The 13,180-nt window shown below is 39.4% G+C and overlaps 1 pseudogene; it reads right to left on the minus strand.

Moving 5' to 3' along the window:
* Nucleotides 1–6,201: 6,201 nt before the first annotated feature.
* Nucleotides 6,202–7,015, minus strand: LOC119059093 (inhibitor of growth protein 2-like; annotated as a pseudogene).
* Between the last annotated feature and the right edge of the window lie 6,165 nt (nt 7,016–13,180).

Here is a 13,180-nt window from a genome sequence, read left to right on the forward strand (position 1 = left end):
CTCCCTCAAAACAGGACAGATTTCTCATCAGATGGGAAGGTTGTAGTAGCTGTGAAGGATGGTGATGACTAAACATTCTTCTCTACATATATTTCCCAAATTATTTACCTTTTTAGGGTTCTGCTAACCTACTCATCCCCTCACTGGTGACCTATTATGTTCAGAGAATTAAGTCTCCCAAGCCAGCCCACATTCTTTACATGCCAGAATTAATGCTGGTGTTTTGTTCATTTGGAATCATAATAACAATAAAAAAGGAATGCTGAGGAACAAGTATAAAGGACACATGGACAAAAACTAGGGGGTGGAAATGGGAGGGAGGTGGGGAGGGCTGGGAGGGGTTGGCTGGAATGGGAATAAAAGACAGAAAACTGGACTTGAACAACAAATAAATTAAGGGGAAAAAAGGAATGCTGTTATCATCTCCTAATTAGGGAAGACCAAATAAACCAAAATTTGTGCTGTGCCTTTTGGCTTTCTCCCATTCTGAAACTTATTTGCATATATGAAAGGGGACATCAAAGCAACAACTGCTTGTTTGACCTAATTAGTCTATTTCTCATTTTTTACTAAGAAAACACTGGGGAAGGGGCATTCCAGATTGTCCTTGGATATCTGTGAGGTAAATTTGTTTTTCAGATAGAAGAGCTTGATCTTCTTGAACATAAAGGATATCAAATTATCTGGCTGGTGTATCTCAGTGGATTGAGCACAGGCCTGCAAACCAAACAACTGCAGTTCAATTCCGAGTCAGGGCACATGCCTGGGTTGCAGGCCAGTTCCCAGCAGGAGACACATGAGAGGCAACCATACATCGACATTTCTCTCCTCTCTCCTTCCCTTCCCCTCTAAAGATAAATAAATAAAATCTTTAAAAATATATTTTTGGAAAAAAAAGATGTCAAATTGACAAAGACCCTGTGGTCACTGGGCCTTTGAACATCATATTAATTCATAAAATTTTATTGAGCACTTGCCATGAGCAAGCACATAATGGGTGGTCTCAATGAACATAACAGGTGTGGCTCCTGTCCTCATTCACACAACTAACACCAACCTTGCTGGTTTTCTGGGCAAACCTACACAGGCTATTACAAGTCTGATGGGAATCATAAGGGGATCATAAAAGGTGATCACAGAGTGTCATGGAAACTTGCAACTGAAGGAATAGTGTGGTGTGGGGTGGAGGTATCTCACAAGACTTGAATGCAGAAGTTCCCTTTAAACTGAGCCAAAAACAAAAAAAAAAGCCAGCCTAGACTAGCAGTGCTCCAAATAGGTGAAAATGAATGAGCCACATCCCTTTCTCAAGGATGCAGAAAGATATCTACAGATGGGACAAAAAGTAAATGGAAACCAGTTCCCGGAGACTAGAGAGGCACTGGGATCACTACATGGAGCATCTCGTCTTAGGACAAAATTTAAGTTTTGTCCTAAGAACAGCAGAGAAACATCAAACCAGAGTTTTAAACAGGTGTGTTAAAGACTCAGGTTTATTGTCTACAGAGCACTCTGGTTATGGTTGTAGAGAATGAGAGAGATCAGGATGGAAAGTGAAGGAGGAACTGGGAGATCCCTGCAAAGAAGTCCTGGTGAGAAGTGGTGGTAGCCGGGCCTGGAGCCATGACCCTGAGGATGCAGAGAAGTGAACCAGTTTTAGAGATACCAAGGAGTTAAAAAATGAAGGGAAAACCAATAGTGAGGTTTCCCTGAAAAACTAAGAGCACTTTTTTCTGCTTTTCAGGTACTAAACTCTGCTTTATCTAGTGTTCCTAAAGCCAACAAATCTGAAAATTTAGAAAAAGTAAGTTAGGAGTGAAACTGAGGCGAACCATTGTTGCTCACTGAAACAGCAGTCTTCAGAGCTAGGAATAATTTCTTATTTATCTAACATCTCTCTTGGTAACGTGAAATTACAGTTGACCCTTAAACAACTGAAGGTCAGGGACACCAACCCTCAGAAAATAAAAAATCCATGTATAACTTTTGACTCCACAAAAACTAAATTACTAATAGCCTGTTGTTGACTGGAAGCCTTACCAATTACATACCATCAATGAACACATATTTTGTATGTTATATGTATTATATACTGTATTCATACAGTAAAGTAAACAAGAGAAAAGAAAATGTTATTAAGAAAATCATAAGGAAAATACAGCAGGGGTATCCAACCTTTTGGTGTCTCTGGACTACATTGGAAGAAAAAGAGTTGTCTTGGGCCACACATTAAATACATTGCAACATATAATCACAAAAAAAATCTCATAATGTTTTAAGTAAATTTACAATTTTATATTGGGCCACGTTCACAGCTATCCCGGGCGGCATGTGGCCTATGTGCCACAGGTTGGACACTTCTGATTTACAGTATTATACATATTTACTGAAAAAAAATTGTGTATAAATGTACCTGCTCAGTTCAAACCCATGTTGTATAAGGGTCAACTCTACACATTCACACACATTTGGAGCCAAAGGAGGCCTTATGCAATAATATGGAATTCCTCCATAATCCTGACCCATACCCACTTCATCTGCCACGCAAACTGTTGGACTGTCTCCCCCTCTCTGTCCTTTGTTTAGGTTCAGCTTTTACCTGCCAAACCTTGTTAAAAGCCAGTCTCTTCTCCAGACTTACACTTTCTCCCTTGTTAAAATGGAGCGAACTGGAAATAATATCCATTTAGTCTTCTGTAAGTAGCATGAGAAGCTGTGGAAACAGCATAAAACAAATTGAACTCCTCAGAAGACCAGCACCCTCCAACACAAAATTCTTATCAGAGAGTGTGTCTATGGTTCTGTCTTTCTCCACCCTCACCTTACAGACTGCAACAATAACATTTTTTGTGGGGGTGGTCGGAGAGGGGTGCTAAAGAAGTCTACTCAATAAATGGTGTTGGTAAAATAGGACAGACATGTGGAGAAAAATGAAACCAGGCCACCCCCTTACTCCATGCATAAGAACATATTCAAAATGGACCAAAGACCCAAATGTCAGACTAGAAATCCATAAGAGCAATCCTTGCAGCAATATTTTTTCTGATATATGTCTTCAGGCAAGGGAAACAAAGAAAAAATTAACAAACAAGACTACATCAAACCAAAAAGTCTTTTTTATGTATCTCTTTTTTATTATATTTCATTAATAATGCTATTATAGTTGTCCCAATTTTTCCCCCTTGCTCCACCCCACCCAGTACCGTCACTCTCTCAGGAAACTCCCACACCATCATTCATGTCCATTGATCATGCATATAGGTTGTCTGGCTACTCCATTTCCTATACTGTACTTATGTCCCCATGGCTATTCTGTAACTACTTATTTGTACTTATTAATCCCTTCACATCTTCACCCATTCTCTCATCTGGCAACCATCAAAATGCTCTGTGTATACAGAATTCTGTCTTGGTTCTTCTTATTTGCTTAATTTCTGTTTTAGATTCAATTGTTGATAGGTATGTATTTATTGCCATTTTGTTCTCCATAGTTTTGATCTTCTTCTTCTTTTTCTTAAATAAGTCCCTTTAGCATTTCATATAATAATGGTTTGGCAATGATGAACTCCTTTAGTTTTTTCTTATCTGGGTAGCTGTTTATCTGCCTTTCAATTGTAAATGATATATTTGCCAAGTAGAGCAATCTTTGGTGTAAGTCCCTGCTTTTCATGACTTTGAATATGTCTGGCCAATCCCTTCTGGCCTGCAAAGTCTCTTTTGAGAAATCACCTGACAGTCTTATGGGAATTCCCCTGTAGGTAAGTACTGCTTTTCCCTTGCTGCTTTTAAGATTCCCTCTTTATCTTTAAACTTTGGCATTTTAATTATGATATGTCTTGGTATGGGCCTCTTTGCATCAATCCTGCATGGAATTCTCTCTACTTCTTAGATTTGCATACTGATTTCCTTCACCAAATTAGGGAAGTTTTCTTTCATTATTTTTCAAATAGATTTCAATTTCTTGCTCTTTCTCCTCTTCTCCTGTCACCCCTATGATGTGAAAGTTGGACCTTTTAAAGTTGTCCAAGAGGCTGCTTACACTATCCTCATTTTTTTTTTATTTCTTTTTCTTCTTATTGTTCTGATTGGTTGTTTTCTGCTTTCCTATGTTCCAAATCATTGATTTGATTCTTGGCTTCATCCACTCTACTGTTGTTTCCTTATAATTGTTCTTTATTTTAGCTAGTATATCCTTCATTCCTGACCGGACCTTTTTTATGCTGTTGAGGTCCTCACTTAAGTTCCTTGAGCATCCTAATAACCTGTGTTTTAAACTCTGCACCTGATAGATTGCTTATCTTCATTTTGTTTAGTTCTTCTTCCAGAGTTTTGATCTGTGCCTTCATTTGTTTCATCCATACTTCCTTGTCTCCTCATTTTGACAGCCTCCCTGTGTTTGTTTCTGTGTATTAGGTAGAGCTGCAATGACTCCCTGTCTTGGTAGCATGGCCTAATGTAGTAGATATCTATAGGGTCCAGTGGCACAGCCCCCTCTATCACTCAAGCTGGACACTTGAGTTGCTCCCTTCATGTGGATTGAGTACACCCTCTTCTTATAGTTGAGCCTTGATTTCTGTTGGCAGGTCAGTGGGAGGGATTTACCCAGGCCAGTCAGATGCAAGGATTGTCTGTAACCACTTTCCACCAACCTCCACCCTTCATGGAGGATCAGCTGTATAGGGCCAGGGTGGTGGTGTTCCGATGTGTTCTGTAACTATCCACTGAGTGTGCAGGCTCTGGGATTTCCCAGGTTGTGTAGGCCAAGGTAAGCCCCTACTTGTGTTTTGCCTGGAGCCACCTTGCCTTGGGTATAAAGCAAACGGAGATGGCTGCTACTTATGCTGGGCTTGCAGATTCCCAAACAGCCAAGCTATGAATCTAAACTCACTGCTGCTAGTGCCAGCCTGAGGCTCACTGAGACCTTCTGTTGCTTGTTTGATAAGATTTAGGAACTTGTGAAGCATGAGCTAAGACCAGCCATTCATATAGAAAATCAGCTAGGGTGGGCCCAGAAGTTGGCTGGGGCAGAATCTTTAGAGATTTCCAGGGTGAGGCAAATAGTGTTAGCTAGGTCAATGCAGTTTCAGATATGGGACCAGCTTGCTAACTCTGTGGGGGAGGGTTCAGAAAAGGGACAATGGCCTCTACCTGCCTTTCTGTCTGGGACAAAGCTGTCCCCCAGCTCTCACTTTGATGCCAGATACTTCGATTCCTCCCTTTATGCCACTGGTGCCTTTTAAGCTGGCACGCCAGTGCTGGAACTCAGAGGGAGCGAGTCTGAGTAAGTCCATGCGTAGATTTCTTTAAGAAGAATTGCCTGGACCCCAGAAATTTCTTCCACTGACTCAATCCCCACTGTTTTTTGCAGCCAGAAATTGTAGGGATTTATATTTCTGGCATTGGAAACCTGGAATGGGGATACATGGTGTGGAGCTGGAACTCCTTGCTCCTGAGATATCCCTTCCAAATTTTTATCTACCACACATGGATCTGGGACCAGCACATGTCATGTCTTCACCCCTCCTACCAGTCTGAATGGATGTGGTTTCTTTAATTCCATAGTTGTCAGACTTCCATTCAACTCAATTTCTTGCAGCTCTGAGTGATGGTTGTTCTATATTTTAGTTGTAATTTTGATGTGATTGTGCAAGGAGGTGAGCTGTGTTACCATCTTGACCAGCAGTCCTTCAACAACAACTTTTGAAGTGAGGATATTACTGATGACAGAGAATGCCTGATGACAAATGGCCCTCAGAATATAATCACCCAGGAATAAAATTTTGTATCTATTTGAAAATTCTAGAACCAAAAATATGTTTTTTGAGGCCAAAAGTAGGTCAGAAATTAAAAATATCAAGATCAAGAACATTTTACGTCAATAACCAAAATAATTTTAAGTGCAGCTAGGTGTTGTATTAGGTTTCTGATTGCACTTTTAAACTTATTTATAATACCCTAAACAGCCTATTTCTCCTTCCTCAGGAAAGGATTCTGGATTCTGAACATGAGACTTTTTTCCTAATAAAGAATGGCTACACAAATGGGTCTTTTTTGTTATTTTTTTCAAAGTACAACTTTTAATACACCATTAATACTAGTGATTAAAAATTATTGCATAGTCTTACGCATTTACCCTAAAACATTTTCTGAAAGTATTATATAAAAGACAACCCTTTAAAATGTGGATGGCCTTTACCACCTCTATCTTCTCTCCTTTTTTGTCTTTTCAGTACTTTTGTCCATTGTTTTCTCATGATCTCCCCTGCACTTTGGGCAATACCATTTCCCCTTTGGTTTATAGGTAAGTGAAATACATGAAAAGTGAAACCACTCAATTGGACGCTGTTCATTATCACATCCAATCATATGCCCGTAAGACACTGGTTACATAAACAGTATGTAGGTTCATTGGGATCTATTGCAAACTCAACAGATGAAGCTTCCCTCTCCTGCTTGGCCTTGGAGCGTGTCTTTTTCTTGGCTGACTTGGATTTCTTTTCCTTAGGTGGCTGATCATCACAGTCTTCAATGCCATTAGTTATGTGGCATAAATCAAGGCTTTCATTGGGCTGCTGTCTTAGGGGTCTCCTTGACGATCTTTCTCGTTGGCTGGAATCCATTTTTGCTTTATCTGAGGCTCTTTCACTTTCAGCAGGATCTTAAAAACACTGTGAGTGTAGCTCCATTTGCTTTACCCGATTTTCCACCACCTTGAGCATTCGGGTGACAATCTGAATTTTTTCATCTCCCAATTCTTGACTATTGATTAATGCTCTCTGGAGATGCTGCTGTAGGCATTTCTTCTGGTTTAAATCAACTTCTTTCTTATATTTTTCATAGACATCACCAATTTCCTTTAATGTTTCAAGGCAGGTGGGACCACGTGTCTGGGTTCCTCCGGTGTCTATGTCACCACAAATGGTTTTCTGTATGATGCTTATATAATAGGGGTCTTAATGCTAATAATTGGCACACTCCCAGGTAGCTGGATACCTGGGAGATAAAGCCTCTTCATTACTCTCTGAAAGAGTTTTCAAAAATAAAAGAAAATAACTTCACTTTTAAAAGGCCATTTGTAATGGAAAAAGGAAATGTCTGTGCAATAAAAGATGCCTAAACCCAACCTATCCCTTCCTTCATTTAACTGAGGAAATGTATATGGAATAACAAAGTTCCAAACCAACAAAAGAGTTTGCATGAAATCTTCAAGCCTATGCAAGAAGGTTAAACTCTGGGGTAAGTATAAGCACCCAGGCCTGGGGTAGGGCGGGGAGATGATGGAGGAGAATCTCCTTAGCTTCACCATTGGACTTCAGACCAAAAATTTAGAAAGAAAGGAAACCATTTAGGATTTGATTGGAGAGAAATTTTTGTAGGAGCAAAGGTATGCCTCTTTTCCAGTCACTAAAAGCTTTCCTTCTGTTTCTTCTTTTTTTATTTTTAGATTTTATTTATATATTTGCAGAGAGAGGGCAAGGAAGAGAGAAAGAGAGGGAGAGAAACATTGATTACATTGATGGGTTGCCTCTCGCACACCCCTAACTGGGGACCTGGCCCATAACCCAGGCATGTGTTCTGACCAGGAATCGAAGGAGCAACATTTCAGTTCACAGGCCAGCACTCAACCCACTGAGCAACACCGGCCAGACCCTGTTTTCCTTCTAATTCCAATCCCAATTCTACCTCTCATATAGGATCTGCTTCCAGCTTCATTCCCATGGGTTGGAACCTGACCTGGGAAGAGACATTTTTGGGGGGGGAAATCTCACTTGTGCTACTTGGCAAAGACCCTGGAGAGCCTCCAGCTTAGTCCCTGATCTGATCTCAATACCCGAATGCACATGACTGGACTCAACTAAGTACTGGGCTCTGTGTTCTAGTTCTGGTACCATAAATAGAGTTCAAGCACAAGCCAGCCATTCTTTCCGGAGCTTCCCTTAATTAACTGGAACCTCGGCCTCCTTCCTCCAGGCTGATGGACCTGCATAGCCAAATGAAGGCTGGGACAGGCCCTCTCCCTGGCCTCACTGACCTGTTCACAAGGCCCAGGAACGCATGACTCACTCTGGAACAGAAGTCAAGTGTGCACTGGGGCCATGTTTGTCTCTGGCTTTCAGTAAGGACAAGCACAGGTTTCTAAGGGTGCTGTGATGATTAAACACCATTGAGCTGAAAGACAGGTGCCATTTTTCCATCCTCCTTTCTTCCTCCCTTTCCCCTCCATTTCTGTTATTACTTTCACTTGGAGAGTTTTAGTCAAAGGGAAGATACTTTCATGGGTTCAAGTACTTGATCTATTTGTAAACCCCACCCAATAAAAATCTAAACCAAAAACAACTTAAAAAACTTGCTCTTTGAATAAGTCTTTTCCCAGAAAAGATAGAAGAAAGTAAAACTACAACCCAAATCAAAAAGCAGCATCTCATTTAAACTTTCCCCTTTCCTGCAACTCTCGAAGAGTCACAGATGAGTCCAGCCAAGGCAGGAACCTTGAAATTCAAGTCACTTCTTCTGTTCAGATCCTGTGGTTTTTCATTGTTTGGCTAAAGCTACAATTACAGGATGACCCTCAATCACCCGAGTTCTGGACGCAGGTTCCTGGATGTACTGTGAATGGAGCTATTACTGAGCCTCTGCTCTTCAGAGACTGAGAGAAGTAGATTGATGTGGAGTTTTTGCTGATTTATAAGCATTAAATCAGATGAGGATAATGGGCAATATGCCTATCTTTCTTATAACACCATATGAACAGAAATTATTCTCCAATACCTGGAGGAGTATCTCACAACATGCAGGTAATATAAGCAGCAGGAAAGAAGGTTGAAAGTGACTTTCTGTCATCCCCACATTAGTAGAACGGTAAGATGAATGCTGTGTCTTAAAATGCCTAACATTTTTTGCTTGCTATTATTAACCTTGCATGCTTCTAAGCAGCATGGGGTCCTGGAGAAAAGGTTATAACAAGTGGATATTTCAGAGCAGAGATTGCTATCCAAGGTAGGCTGAGTTGTATGTGCTTCTTTAACCTTCTTTTGTGCTTAAAGTCCACTATTTTGATGCAGCCATTCCTTTTCAGTTATCAAAAATTTCACAAACACAGCAGCTAAGTGTACTTGGGTTCGGCACAATGTTAGAATCAAATAAAGTGCCTTAAATGGTTAAGCTGACACTCCTCCAAGACGGGTTGGGATGTTTCCCTCTAGAAAAGTGCTGAGTACCTCGTCTGTAGTGCCAACTCCAAATATTATAAAGGGCTTTGTGTTTTATAGCATCCTTCCTCCCTTGGTATGGGTCCTATACTCTGATTTTTGTGTTTTTTTAGGCTAAAGAGGATATATTTTATCATAATAACTTCATATCCAATGTGCGCAGGGCAACACAAACAGGGTATTACAAGTTAAAGAACTGTACCTCAGGCACCATTTTATTAGCACTAGTGTTTACATCAAACAATACATCCTAAGTACTTTATATTAAGCGTGGACAAATCATTTGCCTGAGGATTAGGTGTTATGCCATTGAAATGTAATCCTTCTGTTGATTTTTTTCTTAACTGCCAAACCAAACATGGTCAAAGAAGTAACTGTAAAAATGGAACAAGAGTAATCTTATCCTACATTTCAAGCATAAAATAAAAACTGAAGCCAAAACAAGTGTACTACAATATAAATTGAAGCATTTCTCTCAAACACACACCTGTTTCTGTATGTCTAGTATCTGTCCCTCAGTTTGCTTTCATCACTGGAGTGCACCAATGACATTGCATTCTCAAAGTATATAAGGGTGAAAAAAAGAAAGCAGTGCCCAGTAGAAGCCAAACAAGACCTCAAAAATTACCCTCAGCCTTGTGTGCTTGACTCTTCATCTCTGCTAATCCCTTCCCTAAAGGGGCTGACAGGAAGGGGGGAGCCCTAGTGTGCAAGACCACTGTGACAGCTGATTTTGCTCTCTCGGGCCAGACCATATGTTTTAGGATACTGTTAAAACAATTCATAAGTTAGCATCAGGGTTATTTTTTAAAAGATTTTATTTCTTTATCTTTAGAGAGGAAAGGAAGGAGAGAGGGAGAGAAATATCAATGTATGGTTGCTTCTCGTGTATCCCCTGCTGGGAACTGGCCTGCAACCCGGGCATGTGCCCTGACTGGGAATTGAACCACGGTTGTTTGGTTTGCAGGCCCGTGCTTAATCCACTGAGCTACACCAGCCAGGGCATGAGGGTTATTTTTTAACTAAAGATTTTTTTGTACAGTTTATGAGACAATATCCTATGGGGTTTGTCTTATAGAAAAGGACACCTGTTTTTTAAAAAATTCAAATGAACTATTAAAGTAAATTATTGCCTTATTATAAATTCTATAAATGAAGATATGCAAGTACATAGAACATGTAAATTAGAATAATATGATGGTTACAAGTGGTTAACAATGGAGTCAACCTTCCTGAGTTAGAATCTTTGTTCTGCCACCTGCTAGCTATATAATCCTGGGCAATTTACTTAATATCTCAAGGACTCAGTTCCTGTAAAATGGAATAATAATCATACCTACCTGATAGGGTTATGTGAGTTTTAAATGAGGTCACCAGGAGGAAGTACTCCCAGTCTTCTCCACTTACTTAGCATTGGCTGTAGGGCTGCATTAGAGGCTCTGCTGCCTACCTTCAGCTCTCTCTGTACCTCCCAGAGCAGAAATAGGCTGCATTAAGGAGAACCCCGATTAGAGGAGGCAATGCTGGAGCTGGCAGGAGCTCTTATTAACTGAGAGCTCTTGTTCTGGTTACTTTAAAGTCCCAACATACTAACTTCTCTTCTAGCCTAATTATAACACAGATGCTTCTCTCTGGATCTGTCGGCTTTAAAACCATGCCACCTTCACTCCACCTTCACAGGTGTACTAAGCAGAAATGGGATTGGCTCTATCAGCGGACCCTCTGCAGACCAAACTATAGAAAAAATATGCCAATTAATATCTTTTATACAGCATTTTATTTAATTAAGCAAAACTGACAATCCTAATGGATAATTTTGAAGGGTCACAAATAATCAAATGAAATACTTAGGCAAGTTACTGAACACTTTCTCAGATTCATTAACTCAATTAAACAGAACCTTTTATTGATTGCCTAATACGTGGCAGGCATTGTACTTGGTACTAGAGTGGCAAAGCCTGAGGGAACAGATAAGTAAATCCACTCAATCATTCATTCATTCATGCATGCATGCACAAATTAATTTAGTTAACTAGCATTTATGTGCCAATCACTGTGCCAGACTCTGGGGATACACCAGGAAATGGAGACAGATCCAGTTCCTGCCCACAAATCCATGTTCTGTGGATTTCTGAAAGTAACCAGCACCAATACTCATTAAATACTTATTGCCTGAGAAATTACAGGAGACTCTTAATCAGTAATAAGCAGATCTTATTTTTGCTGTGTGGCTGTAATCCAACCTAGTCACAAACCACAGTAAACATATTCCGAACAGGGATGCCCTTCTCAACCTGCTATTGACAGACTCATTCTCATGTCTACTCTGCAATATTTGATTAAAAACATAAAGGGAATGGGTCCTCGTTTTGAAGATTCTGGAAGCACTAAAAGATAAGTGAAAAAACTGGATATATCTCTATTTCTGAATATATTTCTATTTCTGAAAAGAAAAGGAAGTACTTGAAAGCTCAACAAGTGGGGTATCTTTCCCACAGAACTGCCTAGAAATGTTAAAAACCAAATTCTATCATCTGCATATTTTCCTGCATAAAGTGTAGTAAAATCAACTGATTTGAGTGGTGTAAAGTGGGTGAGGTGAGGGTCCTCTTCTATCTAATGGTTAGTGTGGAAACATTCTGGCACACTCATCCCATTTCCTGCTTCCAAACTGCCTTGTTTGTGATTCCAGGTGAGTCACTTCCTCTCTTGTGCCCCATTCAGTCTGGGCTGAACTGAGGAGAATACTTTTCACCAGTTTTATGGAATTTGGGACAGAAGAATTTGCACACATTTTTATGGACCATAATGAGTCTTCAAGAACCCTTCATTTTATTTTAAAATAATAAAATAATAAATGTCTCTAAGCTAGAACCCAGAAGCATACATGATTCTTATAGTTCCTTTAGATTCACCATGTATTTCTAAATGTAGAAGTAATTTCTTTCACACTCAGTTTCAAACACCTCTTGGAGTAGCAGTTTCATAATAAAAGCATTTATTTGAAGAACAGTCCAACCATTAAAAGTTAATCCAACTAGCATGCTAAAAGAATGTATGAATATATATTTGAATATATAAAACTTTAATAAGCTAAATAAAAGTCAGAAATATTACAGAGTTCTTTTCAGATGCAAACCTTGCCCACTGCCTTTGCCACAATCCTGATTCGTTTGTAGATGACTTTCTTCAGTGGGTCTCTAGATGGTTCAATATAGAGAACATCTGTTGTTCCTAACCTTAGATTTCTCCAACCATTTTCTACAAGAAAAACAGTATCATAATGAACATTGTATAGTATATTTCTTCTACACAGATAGGAAAATTTTCAAGTATTAATCTCCCATTGGGTTCTTCTAAATGTTGCAAATCATTTAAGGAAATATATTTGTATATGTAGCTCTCAAATATACACCTCATTATACAGAAATCTGATATTCTGAAATGCACTATTATAGAATTTAGAAACTAGCAAGATAACTTGATACACATAATCCCAAAGCCGATCTTACATAATTTTCAAGTCTGTTCAGTCATATATTCCGGTAAGCATGCCCCACCCCCAGCTTCATTTACTGACACAATTAGACTCAACCTCTGCTGTACTTGTGCACTTTAGCCAGTCTCAAGGAGCCTGTTCATTCTCGTGCATCTGCCTATTGTTTTGTGTAACAATCTCTGAGTAATCAAAAAGAGTCGCACATTTGCTCCCAGAGGAAAATAATGAAATGTCAATTTGTCAGGAACAAATGACTCTTCAATCCAATGAGACTGTTCAAGAAACTTTTTACTTTCCTAAGAAAGGGGGGTGAAACACTAGTAGGTAATGTAATGGTTTGAAATATCAAATGTGATTTTAATGTACATAGTTTATCAGTTTATCAGTTTTCTAATAAAACCATAGTTTTATTAGTTTATCAGTTTTCTAATAAAACCATACTGGCTTTGCTACTTACAAATTCTTCTTAGAA

The sequence above is a fragment of the Artibeus jamaicensis genome, unplaced genomic scaffold (assembly GCF_021234435.1).
Source record: "Artibeus jamaicensis isolate MK-2021 breed Jamaican fruit bat unplaced genomic scaffold, CSHL_Jam_final contig_335, whole genome shotgun sequence".
NCBI lineage: Eukaryota > Metazoa > Chordata > Mammalia > Chiroptera > Phyllostomidae > Artibeus > Artibeus jamaicensis.